The sequence below is a fragment of the Elephantulus edwardii genome, unplaced genomic scaffold (genome assembly GCF_000299155.1).
Source record: "Elephantulus edwardii isolate Elephantulus edwardi_28Jun2011 unplaced genomic scaffold, EleEdw1.0 scaffold00038, whole genome shotgun sequence".
NCBI classification, from domain to species: domain Eukaryota; kingdom Metazoa; phylum Chordata; class Mammalia; order Macroscelidea; family Macroscelididae; genus Elephantulus; species Elephantulus edwardii.
In genome coordinates, this window is record NW_006399788.1 from 21,357,831 (window position 1) to 21,373,118 (window position 15,288).

General features: G+C 43.0%; 1 protein-coding gene across 1 annotated transcript in view; it reads left to right on the forward strand.

Annotated features, from left to right (window-relative positions):
- The window catches only part of GATA4 (GATA binding protein 4), an 81,572-nt gene that overhangs the window by 52,141 nt on the left and 14,143 nt on the right, over window positions 1–15,288 (forward strand). The gene's annotated exons all lie outside the window — the stretch shown is intronic.

Here is a 15,288-nt window from a genome sequence, read left to right on the forward strand (position 1 = left end):
TAAGGAGGATAAAAGGAGAGTTGATGCCTTTGAGCTGTAGTGCTGGAGTAGAGTATTGAGGGTACCATGGACTGCTGGGAATACAAACGGTTTCATCCTGGAAAGGGTCAAACCAGGCGGCTCCTTGGAGGCATATGTATATTATACACTACCATCACCACCCAAATAAGGAACTCTGGAGACTGTGATTGAGGCATTCATTTTCCACATATAAGGTCAGTGCTTTGAACTTCCCGGCCTCTCCACAGAAGGATGATGCAGTCTGCTTCCATAAAGATTTACTGCCTTGATATCTAAGGAGTGGTTCTACTGTGTGCTACATGGTTGCTATGTGTTGGAATCAGCTTGGTGGCAGTGGGCTTGGGTTGTTTTATTTATGTAAACACATATACACATACCATACATCTAGGGCCCTGCATAAGCAACACTCAACTGAATTATATGTGTCTAGAAACAGATCCAGGTAGGAAAAAGGTCTGTTCTCTCTCTCATTACCGTTGAGTTGGAACTGACTCATAGCTGACCAGCCAGTTTGTTTTCAGAGGCTATAAATTGCACAGGAGGAGATTGCCCATTTTCCTCCTACAGAGTAACTGGTAGATTAAAACTTCCTGCCTTTGGATTAGTATTGCAACTCCTTATGCACTAGGGCACCATGTTCACAGCCAGGCACAGTGCTCTTATGTGGCATCAGGACTGGAGGAATATCATTATGCAGATAACACAACCTTGCTTTGCTGATACTGAAGAGGACTTGAAGCTCTTGCTGCAGAAGGTCAAGGACTACAGCCTTCAATATGGATTATGGCTCAACATCAAGAAAACAAAGATTCTCACCACTGGGCCAATTTGGCAGCATTGTGATGGATGGTGAAGAGAATGAGATTGTAAACTGCTTTAATTTGCTTGGCTCCACAATCAGTGCTCTTGGTACCAGCAGCCAGGAAATCAAAAGATGAATTGCATTGGGAAAGTCAACTGTCAGGGACCTCTCCAGAGGTCTGAAGAGCAATGACGTCAGGCTGTAGACTAAGGTGCGCCTGATCCAGGCCATAGTCTTTGCAATCGTGTGCTGTGCATCGGAGAGCTGGACAGTGACCAGGGATGATAGAAAGAGAATTGATGCCTTTGAGCTGTGGTTCTGGAGAAGAGTATTGAATATACCATGGACTGCTGGAAAAACAAACTGGTTTGTCCTGGAGAGGGTGAAACTGGGCTACTCCTTGGATGCAAGGATTCTGAAGCTCAGTCTGACAAACCCTGGGCACGTTGCAAGGAGGGACCAGTTCTTGGAGAGGGACATCATATTTGGGAAGACTCTCAATGAGATGGATAGATTCAGTGACTGGAGTGATGGGAGTAGGTGTGTCAGAGACAGTGAAGTTGGCACAGGATAGAACAGGGTTTAGGGCTCTTGTACATAGGGTCACCGTGAGTCATAAGCGACTGGATGGCACATAACAACAACTACTGGCTATGGGTTGCCCTCGAGTTGATGGCACCTAACAACAACAACTGGATTTATTATTATCCCACCAAACACTTTAGGACAATGTTGGGTGTCATGGAGTTGGCTCTGACTCCAACTCAAAGAGAGCTTGTGTACAATAGAACAAAAACCTTCCTCAATCCTGCACCATCCTCAAAGACTCTGAGGTGCTTAAACCTGCTAGTCAGTGTATCAATCTGTCTCCTTATGGTTCTTCCTTTTTTTCACTGGCCCTCCACTTTTCCAAGCATCATGTCCTTCTCTAGGGACTGGCCCCTCCCAATAACACACCCCAAGTATGTGTGATTTTTGTTAAAATCTGATCAATAAATACATACTGAGATTATGTTTTCCAGGTGGCATGATTCAGCTGGAGAGACTGTGGTGGCTGCAAAGAGTATAGATGAGGTCACCTTCTGTAAGGATGTTCCAGTGGTGTCGTACACAGAGACTTGCACTGCTAACTCAAAGGCCATGCTTTTCTGGTAACTCAAATTCACCCATGACTCTATGGGAGAAATATGGACAGTCTTCTTCTCCTGTGCTATTTACAGTCTTGGAAACCTGCTGGAAGCTATGAGTTGGAGCTGACTCAGTTGCAATAAGAATGAGAGAATATTTACAGGTTGTTATGTGAGTCATATAGTGTCTCTCTACCTTGGTTTCTAATGTAAAAACCAGGTGATACCAAACCCTCTTAAATATCACTTCTAGGATTTATGATGGTGTGCATGCCTCCTGTCTTCTAGAAGGCTTGCAATCTTCTGAGGCAAATGAACCACACAGGGATGGCTCAGTCCCAGCCCAGTGCAGTAACCAAACAGGATGGGGGTCATAGAAGTGAGGGTGCATTTTGAACTTAGTTCATAGAGCGCAGTAAAGGGCAAACCATTTTCAGGTGGCCACAAATGACCTTAATGCCATTAGCCTGAAATTTAGGAAGCTGTGATATGTCAGTGGCCAATTTGGGAGCCCAGCATTTTGTGCAATTTTGTGCAGCTCTCTGGGAACAGGATGCCCTCCTTCCCAACACAGATAATCTGAGAAGCTGATCTATATGAAGATGAATGTGGCATCAAGACACACCAATAGCTCTTTTCTACTTTTCTGTTAACAGAATGATGTAAGCTGTGGTTTCAACCTTGTCTTTCTAGGGATCCTCCCCCCTCCCATTTTCCCTTTTTTTTTACATTTTAACTTTTACAAGGCCTACCTTCATTAGCTATGCCTCTGTCTTTAAGCCTTAATAAACTTTTTCTCTTTAAAAACAAAACAAAACAAAAAACACACCAACAGCCTGGAAGGTGCAGATGATACAACCTTATTTGCTGAAATTGAAGAGGGCTTGAAGTACTTACTTAAAGAAGCTCCAAGTGTCTTTAATGTGGATTCCTCCTCAACATCAGGAAAACAAAAATGTACCCCACTGAACCAGAAGGCAATATCATCATAAATGAAGAAAAAGAGTGAAGTTATCCATGATTTCATTTTACTTGGCTCTACAGTCATCCTCCATGGACGCAGCAAACAGGAAATCACTATATTACTGCATTGCGAGATTCAGAGATGAAGGATTGCTTTAAAGTACAACAGAATAAGATGTCACTGTAAAGACCAAGATATGGCAGATACAAGCCACTGTGTTTTCAGTTGCTTTGCATGTATGTGAAAGCTGTACAATGAATTTAGAAGCACTGATGCGTTTGAATTGTGGTGCTGGGTTAGAGTGTGGACTGCCCAAAGAACACATGCATCGGTTTTAGGAGACAAATACAGTGAAATTTTTCTTTCAACATACTTTGGGCATGTCGTCAAGAGAGGTCAGTCCTCGGAAAACGTCAACATGCTTGGGAAATTAGAGAAGCAGTGAAGGAGAAAACCCTCAGTGAGGCAGATTTCTGCAGTAACTTCAATTTTGCGGGTGGTACAGGACCAGGCAGGGTTTTGTTCTGTTGTGTGCAGGGTGACGACTGTGAGTCCAGTCAGCTCGATGGTCCTGACAAGCACCACCATGTAATGGGTTCCACTGCATTCTGATTGTGCTGGGACTAGGAACTGCGTGGTGGGAAGGGAAATGAGAGTGAAGGAAGCAGCAGAAGAAGCAAGCATGATAAGAATGGAGGTCTTATACTCAGAGGTCAGTCTCAGGGTGACTACATGTCCTCGCCTTAGCCAGTCTTCCCAGAATAATCACTAGTACGCTCCTTTCACTAGATGTGTTCCATTCTGGGTGATAAATTATGCGGTCATGGCCAAGTGGGGAGAAAAAAAAAAGAAGAAAATCAGTTGCTCCCAGGTATAAAGGGACTTGGAGTTAAAGGGCAGGGTGGTCTGGTGGGCACACTAACCTGTGGTGACCCAAGATTTCTCTATACGGCTATTCTTATCTCCTCCACATTGTGCAGTTTGAGTGCTATAGGTAGGAGGATGTGAGGGGGAGGCCTAGGGGCCAGAAGTGGTCCTCTCGCACTCCAAGGGAAAGATGAGAAGACAGTGAGGTAAAATAATATTTGTGGGAGGTGGGGAAATCATTGTTATATGGATAAAATAGCAACACTATGGAAAGCTTTAAAAATAGACATTTAAACTACAACATAATCCTTGAGTGTCCTTTTCTTTTCCATAAGAATACTTAAAAAGAATGGTGTCCTACTTGATATGCATCAGAAAGCTGGACAATAACTAAGGATGACAGAAAAAGAACCGATGTCTTTGAGTTGTGGTGCTGGAAAAGTCTTGGACATAACATGGACTGCCACAAATAGGCCTGTCTTGGAGAGAGTGAAACCAAGTCTCTCCTTGGAGGCTAGGATTTTTAAGCTCCATCTCACATACTTTGGGTACATGCCCAGGAGGGACTAATCCTTGGAGAAGGACATCATGCTTGGAAGGGTGGAGGGACAGGAGAGGAAGACCCTGGATGAGATGGATTGACACAGTAGCTGGGGCAATGGAGAAAAATTGATATACTGTCCTTTTATCTCTAAACGTGTAGAAAGTAAAAAAAAATTCATTTTTCTAAACATTTTTATTAATTTTAATAAACATTTACAGATATTTTGGATTTCCATTCATTCATTGCTGCACTTTTCTTCCTGCCCACCCCTCCCCCACAGTTTGCTCCTCTCTTTGAAAAGAAAAAGAAAAAAAAATTTCTTCATTACTATACAATTCCCCCATCCTTCCCCAACCCCCCACTCCCGCACCAAGTACGCTTCCCTATGCAACCTTAATTCTGGACTCCTGTGCTAACCATAATACTCAATCATATATCGCCTCTAATCTGTTCTTTCCCTCATCTGTTTCAATACAGCATACATAATTTATCCAGTTTTTTCTCAGTCTTACCCCATCCCTGATGTCAGACCCATTCTACAACAGTGACACCATGCAGTATTTGTCCCTTTGTGACTGAGATATTTCACTCAGCATAATGTCCTCCAGGTTCACCCATTTTGAATAATATTGCATGAGTTTCTTGTTTTTCAATGCAGCGTAGTATTCCATTGTGTGAATATACCATAGCTTCTCTATCCATTCGTTTGTTGATGGGCACCCTAGGTTGCTCCCAACTCTTTGCTATTGTACAAAGCTGCGATAAACATGGGTATGCAAAAATTTCATTTTTTAAAAAAATGAAATTTACAAGGCACCTTATAAACTGGTATTCTGAAGAATGTTAATGAAACAGCTGTGTCTTAAAAGTTTTCTGTGATCAAATAACATAGGAAAATAACCTTTGTTGCTGACACGTTATATCATAATCTTAAATTACTTGTTTAGGGAGCCCTGGTGGTGTAATCCTTAGGGAATTGCAAAGCTGTTTCTTTCTGGAAGTTCAAATCCACCTCTGGCTCCACAGAAAAAGATGGGACATCTCCTTCCATTCGATTTATAGCCTTAAAAACCTACTGGAAAATCAACTATGAGCTGGTTCCAACTCAATGGTAAAGAGTGAGTTTAAACCACCTTTTATGTACTGATTTTTTAAATATTCATGTTGACAATACCTACTGCTGTCCGTGGTGGAACGGACAATATACCCACAGAAAGATGATGGGTATCTGCAGACAAGTGCTCATGGCACGCTGTGCCAGATCAGCTGTCTGTGAACCTTGCTAAACTGTGTTATCATTCCACTCACTAGCTACCTTCTCTTGGCCCAGCCGCTCATGCTGACCACACAGAGCGCAGACCAGGAACCTAATCATGCAGCACGTGCCAAGGTGGAAAGTTGGGAGTTTTCAGAACTTTGAAGGAGGAGTGAGATCCTTGGAAAAAAGACAGATTCTCCAGCAGTTCTTTTGATGATAAAGAGATTGGTGCCTTTGAGAAGAGTCCCTTTCATCTTTCTCTGTAATTTCTAAAATCTGTTTCAGGAAACAGACTCAGGCAGTTGTGACTCATGGTAACTGTGCCCTGTAGGGTATTAAATCAGAAGTTAGATCAGTAGGCCTTCCTTCAGAGGGGCCTCCGGGCAGATTCCAACTGTCAACAGACTGGTAGCCATGCGCTTAAGCATTTGTTTCTCCTAGCAACTTCTTTGCCTGTTTTTGTTTTGTACCATCCAGTTGGAAGCTACCCATAGCTGACCCTCCACCAGGTTTTCAGAGGCAGTAAATCACCTGGGAGTTGATTGCCCATCTTTCTCCTGTGTGGATTTCAACTGTGCAGTTCGTTTGACACTAGGCCACCAGAGTTCTTCTTTGCTTACTAGGGATTAACTCTGAAATATGCTGTCAATATTTTCCTCCTTTTTATCATTTATTTCTCTTTCTTTTGTCTCCCTCACACTCTCTCTTTATTATTATTGTTGTTGTTTGCATTTGAGTCAAACACTACTCATACCCACCCTATGAACAAAAGGCCTGAAGCCCCTCCACAACTATCGACATTTATTAAAGTTCGTAGAGTTTCCAGAGGCATGTTGTTTAGGAAGTGGACGCCACTCCTGCTTCCAAATTATTATTATTATTATTATGGTGGTGGTGGTGGTGCTCTTTTTATTCCTCTCAGAGCCTCCTTGCTTGCTTTTCTTGTTTGTGATTTTCATAAACTGGAGTCACGTTCTTGAAAGCCCACTTGAGGTGCAAAGTCTGACTCCTATGGAAATGTGGCTGTTCCTTTTTTAGCACACCAATGTCAAGGTGCCTGGGCTTGCAAGGCCACTCCAGCAAGGCCTGGTTATGCACCTTTGATGAAGCAGCTGCAAGGGTTTCCAAAATAGGTACTTTAATCCACACCAGTCTGAGCACTGCTGGAGCTGTCCGCCCTCCCTCCCGCAGAAGCCGCCTGTCATGAGCGTCTGCCCAAGCTGACAAAGCCCAGAAGACCACGGCTTAGGGGCTGCCAGGAAAACCTCAGAATTTGTTTGCAACTCGTGCCCCAGATCCAGGCGCCAGCCCACTGACAGATCAGCCCGGCCCGCCCGTCAGGAAACCCAGCCACAATCTCTAGTGAACTTTGTATGGGACATGAGGCTCGAGTTCAGCAGCGGACATTTGGGTAGTAGGACTGGGAATTTCTTCCTGTTGCCCCTTTGGTTGCCTTTTGGTCCTTAGAGCACTCATTTCTGCTGCCCTGTCAGCTCCTTTCTTCTCATTGGTCCTTTGCTCATTGCCTCATTGCTCAAGTCTTGCCTTTTCCAAGATGCATTCTTCCCTGGGTTCCCTTGGCCTCTCTTTTTTAGCTTTGAGTAGCTGTATAGGGTCTTTCCTTTCCCTTTCTCTCTCTCTCTCTTTCTCGCCTGCCCGCCCTCCCGCCTTCTCCTTCCCTTCCTTTCTTTCTTTCTCTCTCCTTCCTTCCTTCCTCCCTCCCTCCCTCCCTCCTGTCCTCCCTCTCTCTCTCTCTTTCTTTCTTTCCATTTTCATTGCATTTACAGGGCTTCTCTCTCAAATAGATTTTAGAGTTCTCTAGGACTGGAGATACACAGCTGGGAGCAGAGGGTTGTGGCTACAGATAAAAGCATTATCATAGCTTGTCACCTTACAATCCTTTGGAAACTCCAGCTAGACTAAAACAACTTTGGGCTTTGGGCAGAGATTTTTTTTGTCCCTAGTCTTGTCTAATATACCTTTGTGTGGAGCGCTTGCTACAAGAGCAGGTATGGCAGGTTCGTGCCAAACGGTGGGTTGCTGTGCTCTCCGACAGCAACAGGGGTGGAGGTCTGGATAAACTGCATCTGCAGGGTAGGGTCGGGCCTCTCCACCACGGGTTCAGTTTAAGACCCAAGTGTCTCTAGTGTGGAGTGGAAGCCCTTCAAGAGCGTGAATGTCTGAAATGCTCCTCTACAGCAGAGCTGATGCTGTCCTGGTAGGACAAGGCTCTGTGAGGCCCCCCAGGCCCAGAAAGTAGAATATTCAGCCTGGGTGTACTTGTTTTTATTTTTATTCTATTTGCTTGTTTTCTTTCTAGCAGTTGGGACAAATTCAACATTAGTGCAACACTCAGAGGGTGCTGCCAACTGTGACCTTTATGTCATGTCTCTCCTTCCCTTTCCCTTCTTCCTACCTCTCCCTCCTTCGTTTGCTTTTTCTTCTCCCAGCCCTTACATGCATCCCATGCCTCAGGCAGACAGCCCAGGAGTGTGGGTTCCCTGAGACCATGGAGCAGGTCAGGGCAGAGGTCGAAGTCTTTGCCTTTTGTACATATCAGTTCTCTGTGGGAATATCTGAGTTGGGATCCTTCAAACTCCTAGCCCACATTTTTCTTCCAGGTACTTACTTGGGTAGGACTTTTTAGGTGTGATTTAGTCTTGAGAGGGACCCTGTGGTAGTCTTCATTCAAAGGAGCATGCATACTAAATTGGGGATCTGGAAAATCAGACTGCCTTTGTTCACCTTTTCAGGAGATTTTTGGTATGTATTTTGTTTGTTTTTTTTTTAAGTGGAGCACAGAGGGAAATCTCTGTTCTTGGGGTTGGAATTCCTTTGCATATTTGTTTGCTATCATTAATTAATGTTTCTCATTAAGACTCTAGAAATAAAAACTGTCCATCTGGATGCCTTTATTCTCAAATTTGGCCAATTCTGAGAGCTCTGTGCATTTTTGATCTTAGCTTTACTAGTTTGAGAAAAGGTCAGATTCCCAAATCTCCTAGCATCTTTATTTACTTCTCTACCCCTGTGACCCAGGACAAAGGTGTGCCCCTGATCCTCTCTCCTCTACCTTCCAAACCCTTCAGCTCTGACTCCTAACAATAATCCATCATTGTTATCTCATTTCGTGTTTGCAAAGCACTTTACAACAATTGTTGTTAAGTTTTTCCTCTTATTTACAAAGTACTTTACAACTATTATTACAAGTCTTTTTTTCTGACTGTATGGTAATGCTAACCCACTTCCATGAGTGGAATCTGACTGAGTGGCTGGGTCAGTTTCCAGGATGCCCAGCACTGGGTGGGGCTGTCCGGACTGTGCCCTCTGCCCTTCTCCCACTCACTTGCCCACCAGAAAGCTCAGCCCATGATTTTCCAGTGAAGAAATCCATGGGGTTGGTTCACAGGGCCTACATAGGATGTTAGTGGTAGGTTTTAAGCAGCAGGCTTTAACTGTCCCGTCTCTATTATTCAGCCCCAGGGATGAAAAGTACACTTGTCAGGTGGAAGATGACAAAATTGTTCCTCTCTCACAGTGAAATGGAAGTTGTGTGGAGTGAGCAGGTTTTTAGGTAGGCAATTATGACATTTCAGAATGGCACTTTAAGAGTTGCTTGCCTAACAAAGATTCTTCCTCATGGTCTTAGCTACCACACCAGAGCCTTGCCATTTTGGGTGCTGCATTTATCATTTAACAATACTAGGTAGGGGCTAAACATTGTTCTCTAGTATTGCGCTATTTTTGTAGTAAGTATTTAAAATTCTAATGTACCATGTTACCGAGAAGATTGGATAGACTTGTAACATTGAAATGTTGCCTACTGGAGGTAGTTGTGGGTTGCAGGCAGACATGACTGTGCCGGTCTGGATGTCTTTATGAAGCATGGCCTTCTTTACCTCTTGTCCAGAGCCTTCCTCTGGCTGCTGTTAAAACACTTGATTGAGGGGAGCTCTGGTGGCCTAGTGGCAAGGAGCTGCAACTACAATCCCAGAGGCTCACGGTTCAAATCCACCAGATGCTCTGCCGGGAAAGGAGGGACAATCTCCTCCTGTACCAGTCAGATCTGATTTGACGGTACACTCACACAAAAATAAAAACAAACAAACAAACAAAAACCAAAAAAGAAATAACCAATTGATTGTTCTATCTCAAGGCATATGTCAGACTTCCACACTCTACCCAAGAACTGTCAGCCATCCTTGTCTTCTTAGTTAAGGGTGTGTTCCTAAAATGGATTGAATGATGTGGTTAACTCATGGCTGGTAGTCAGTCCCAGTTCACCCAATTAGATCATGAGTGTTCTGAGAATGGTGCTCATGTCACATACACTGGGGTGCCTAATGAGCAGATGCTCGGTAAATATTTGTTGCTGATACATACATGTTTGCCAACTCCTACTGTTTTACCTGGCCACTAAAATAGTTGCTTCAATGTGTAATCCATCCCTTGTGTAAGCATGAAGGCGTTTCTCCAGGCACCCATTGTGAGGTGAGCAGAGAGGAGACTTTAAAAGATTGATGGGGTGACTTGTTTAATGAGGCTCTGTCCCCACATATTAACACAATAAATCTGGAGATAAGAAGGTGTCACCCTCTGAAAATGAGATTATGTCTATGAAGCATTTTTGTTGTTTCAAATATAATTCTCTTGTAACAAATACTTGCTAGAAAATGAAGTCTGACAGTATTTACAATTATACCAAAATTCCTGGAGGTTGAATATCACAGGCATAAAGGTGCAATATGAACACAAGAAATCCTTTCATTCTTCCAAGTCTTACTTTTTAGCTATGAAGGTCTAGAGCAAATTGTTCTTAACGAGTAGAATTTTTAGGTCCATTCAGTCTGAGAGTTTCTTAGGTCTTTCTGAGTCTATTAATTTACAAATGAAAGTGGAAACTTGAACCAGGGTCTTCTTAGCATGCTTTTTCATGTGATGGCAAAACTTTATGTGCTATCTAATTTCTTTAAGATAAAGGGAGTGATCCACAGCAGGGCCAGTTGGATGAGAAAGTTGCATATGAGGAAAATCCTCATGTGTCTTCCATTTCATTATCTCCAGGTCTAGCTTTGGCGTGTGGCTATCATTCTGGAACATTGCAGTTACCTTTCCTTACACAAAGCCTCCTTCTTTTTGTCCCTTTAAATAATTTTTTAAATTTTAACTGTGATTTTAACAAAAGTTTACAGAAAAGTTAGATTTTCATTCATTCATTGTTGTACATTTTACTCCCTCCCGTCCCTTCCCCCTCCCCCAGTTCACTTTTTTTAAAAAAATATTCATTCATTGTTGCAGATTTACCTTCCCCTCTGCCCCCCAGTCCTCTTTGAAATGCACCTCTTATTCTGGGCTATTGATGTACATATAACACCTAATCATATATTCCTTTTAAACATTAGGATAAGAGTGGATACATAACAAACATTGTATTGGAAGAGATGCAGGAAAGAACTGTTCCAAGCCTTCTCTTTTTTTTTAAGCCTTCTTTTTTATATAAACTTAAACATAGACATCCTTGTCTGTGGGAGAAGGCAGTCTCCTCCCACGTGATTTACTGCCCCTGAAAACTCACTGGAGGATCCGCTGTGGATCGGTTCCAACTTGACAGTACACAACAACAACACAAACATAGACAATAAAACTGTGCTCAAAGGAGAAACTTGTCAATCTTAATCTTCTAGAGCTATGTGCTTATTTATGAATGAAATGAGGAACTGCCTCACTTGTCTAAATAAGTCAGCCTGAGGGGAAAGTGGAGGGAGAGGAGACAAGACTGAACACAGAGTGCTGGTAATGGAAGGTGGAGAGTTTAGATTTCATTTTTATCTTCTGAGCACTTTCGATTATGCTTACATTTTTCCATATTAAAGTAAAAAAGAATAAGTGGATTGCACTAGGTTTGAACTGGCAACTAAAACTGAACCCCCTGTGTGGAGTCAGTAATACAGGGACCGAGTAGTACAGCCCCAAAGGGTTTCTGAAGCTATAAACTTTCAGAATCATATCACCATACCTTTCTCCACGGAGCAGCAGGTGGACCCAAACCCAAACATTTGATCACTGGGCCACCAGGGCACCTCCTTGGACTGGAAGCATTTAAAAAAAAAAAAAAAAAAGCGCCTTGATTTCATTTTGAGGTTGTACTGCCATCTAGTGTTTGTTACGAACATTAAAAAGACCCACCTTGCTGGGCTTGGGGAGGGGGGTGGGAAGTCTGTCTAATAAAGGTTTTTTTCTATGAACTTGACTGGCCTTTCCTGTTCTCTCACAGGAGGGTGGAGGGCTGAGGGCAGAGGGGGTGACTGACCACTGTCAAGGCAGCACATGGGTGTGGAGGGGGCAGTGGTGGTTTCCATCCCACTGTTTCAGCTTGTTGCTCAATCCATGCCTCCCGGCTAGGGGAGAAAGCTGTGGGCAAGAGTCACTGTTTTGTGTGCCGCTCTGAAGGCAGCTGACCTTGGTGGAAAGGTTCTCCGTGTGACCCAGGTGCAAAAATAGCCTCTCTTGTGACTGGTGTGTGTTCAGCTCCCCAGCCTGAGCAAATAGCCCCTCACACCTGCACATTATTTACTTGGTGTAGACACACAGCTACTTGTTTGCAGGTGCAAATGACTGTGTATGTACCCAGCCTTGGGCGTAGAGCCCTCTTACCATCCTCTGCCCCAGCCTAGGTTCCTTTAGTTCAGGTTCCTGGGCCACCAGATAAGTCAAACCCATCATCTGACTCAGGGACCATGTAGGAGAGAGAACTTCCCTAGAGTGTTTCCAAGGCTGTGTGTAGTTTTGATGGAATCCCAATGACCCTAAATGTGCAACCTTAAAGCCCAAGTCTGGGTTCCAATGGACAAAGAGCTCTCAAAGACATCATTACCACCTTTGCTGGGGGGGGGGATCACCCTTGTCACTGGCAGCAGGGCAAGAAAAATATGAGACCAGGGCGGCTGTGCTTAGTGACCAAAATTTGGATGTTTTTGTGCACCATCAAGTTGGAACTGATTCACAGCTGAACTTCCGGAGGGTTTTCAGAGGCAGTAAATTGCATGGGAGGAGACTGACCATCCTTCTCCAGCGGAGCAGCTGGTGGATTTGAACAGCATGCTTTTAGGATTTCATTACTGGTTCTTATCACTAGACCACCAGAGTTCCCTAAAAACTTGGATAGAATAGAAGACATTTTCAAGAGTTAGGAACTTCTGGCTGTCCTGAATCAGGCCATATGCAGAGCACTGGATAAGAAAACTGGCCCAGCCTGTCTTACAAGGCCCACTGAAATGAATGTCGATGGAATTTTCCACTGTACAAACTCTGTAGAAATGGAAGATAATAGGAAGGAGAAGGAAATTTACTTCGGTTCAGTGTAGTGACAAGTGATGACAACTTTCTTCTGTTAGTGCAAATTATCATATTTATCATATGGACTTTTATATGCTAATAAGCAGGGGGGAAATGCTACGAGTTAAATTATGATCCAGTGTAAGATACATCTCTATTTTAAATACATTAAAATATGGGGGGAAATGAATTAAGATGTACATTGGTATAGGCTTTTAAAAGGGCATTTTGAAAAATATTAAGAGTTTAAAACAATCTCTTTGAGTAATCCTATTTACATTCTAAAGAATAACTAGCAATGCAAAGCTTCATGTACAAAATGATCAGTATTGAAAATATAAATTGAAAATAATAGTTAATAACAAAAGTTCAGTGATAGTACATTTATATGACGGCATATTACACTGCCTTAAGATGTGCTTATGAAGAATTTCTAATATGGTTCAATATTTTGGTGATGAATAAAACCAGTCTCAAGATTATTTATAATTTGACCTCAACAAAAGAAAAAAAATCGTATGTTGTTGTTGTTATGTGCTGTCAAGTCGCTTGCAACTCATAGCGACCCTATGTACAACAGCCCTAAACCCTGCTCTATCCTGTGCCAATTGCATGGCCTCTGACACAACCATCCCGATTACCCCAGTCACTGAATCAATCCACCTCATAGAGGGTCTTCCCCTCCTGCGCTGTCCCTCCACCTTACCAAACATGATGTCCCTCTCCAAGGACCTGTCTCTCCTTACAACATGTCCAAAGTATGTCAGACGAAGCCCCAGAATCCTTGGCTCCAAGAGTATGAATCTGTTTGTTTTCTTGGCAGTCCAGGGTACATTCAATACTTTTCTCTAGCACCACAGCTCAAAGGCATCAATTCTCCTTCTATCTTCCCTAGTCATTGTCCAACTCTCTGATGCATAACAAGTGATTGCAAAGACCATGGCCTGTATCAGGCGCGCCTTAGTCTCCAGAGAGACACTGTTGCTCTTGAGTACTTTAGAGGGGTCCCTAACAGCAGGCTTTCCCATCGCAATACGTTTTTTGATTTCCTGGCTGCTGGTGCCAAGAGTGTTGACTGTGGGGCCGAGCAAACGGAAACTGTGAACAATCTCAATCTCTTCACTGTCCATCCTCATGCTACCAATTGATCCAGTGGTGAGAATCTTTGTCTTCTTGACATTGAGCCTCAGTCCATACTGAAGGCTGCAGTCCTTGACCCTCTGCAGCAAGTGCATGAGGTCCTCCTCAGTTTCGGCAAACAGGGTTGTGTCATCTGCATAACGCAAATTGTTAATAGATCTTCCACCAATCCTGATGCCACACTTCTCCTCATAGAGCTCAGCCTCTCAGATAATCTGCTTTGCATACAGGTTGAAAAGGAATGGAGATAGGGCACATCCCTGGTGTACACCCTTCCCAATTTTGAACCATGCAGTGTTACCCTGCTCTGTTCCAACAACTGCCTCTTGGTCAAAGTACAGGTTTCACATTAGCACGATTAAATGTTCTGGGATTCCCATTCTTCTCAGAGTCAGCCACAATTTGTTATGATCCACACAGTCAAATGCCTTTGCATAATGAATTAAACACAGATAGACATTCTTCTGGTATTCCCTGCTTTCAGCTAAGATCCATCTAAGATCAGCTACAATATCCTTAGTACCACGACCCCTTCTAACTAAACCCAATATTTAAAACATGGCAAAATATATGCTAGAACAAACCAGTAAATACTTGGTGGTCTTTGAGTTTAGGATTACAGATGATCTGTACTTTCCTTGAACATTTGGTGTTTTCTAATTTTCTTTAGTAAAATTATTACCATATCTTACTATGTTAGATATTATAAAATTAATGCCTTTATACATTTGCCTTTATACATTTAGTGTTTCTCATTTTCTTAGAGCAAAATTATTATCCTATTATTTTATTACATTAGGTATATTTCTATTATTATAAATTTAATGTATTTGACAAAGGAGATAAGGACCTCTATTTTAAAGGAAAAGAGAAAGAAAAAGCAGTTCTGCGTAAACTTCATTGTTAAGTGAGAGCTTTAAGGCCAAAGCCACTGGTGTGTCAGGCACTTTCCAGGTAGAGGGCAGAAGTCACATAAGCCTTGAGATAGAACAATCCAGTATTTTAATGGCAGACAGTGGAAGGCTCGGACAAGAGATAAAGAAGGTTGTGCTTCATAAAGACATCCTGGTCGACTCAGCCATGTCTCCCTGCAACCCACGACCACCTCAAATAGGTAGCATTTCTTTGTTCTCTACCACAAAACTTTGGGACTGGGACCCAGGTTCTGAATAAAAATCTGTGGCCAGAATCCAGACACCTGGCACCAGCAATTGATGTCAGCATTCTTCC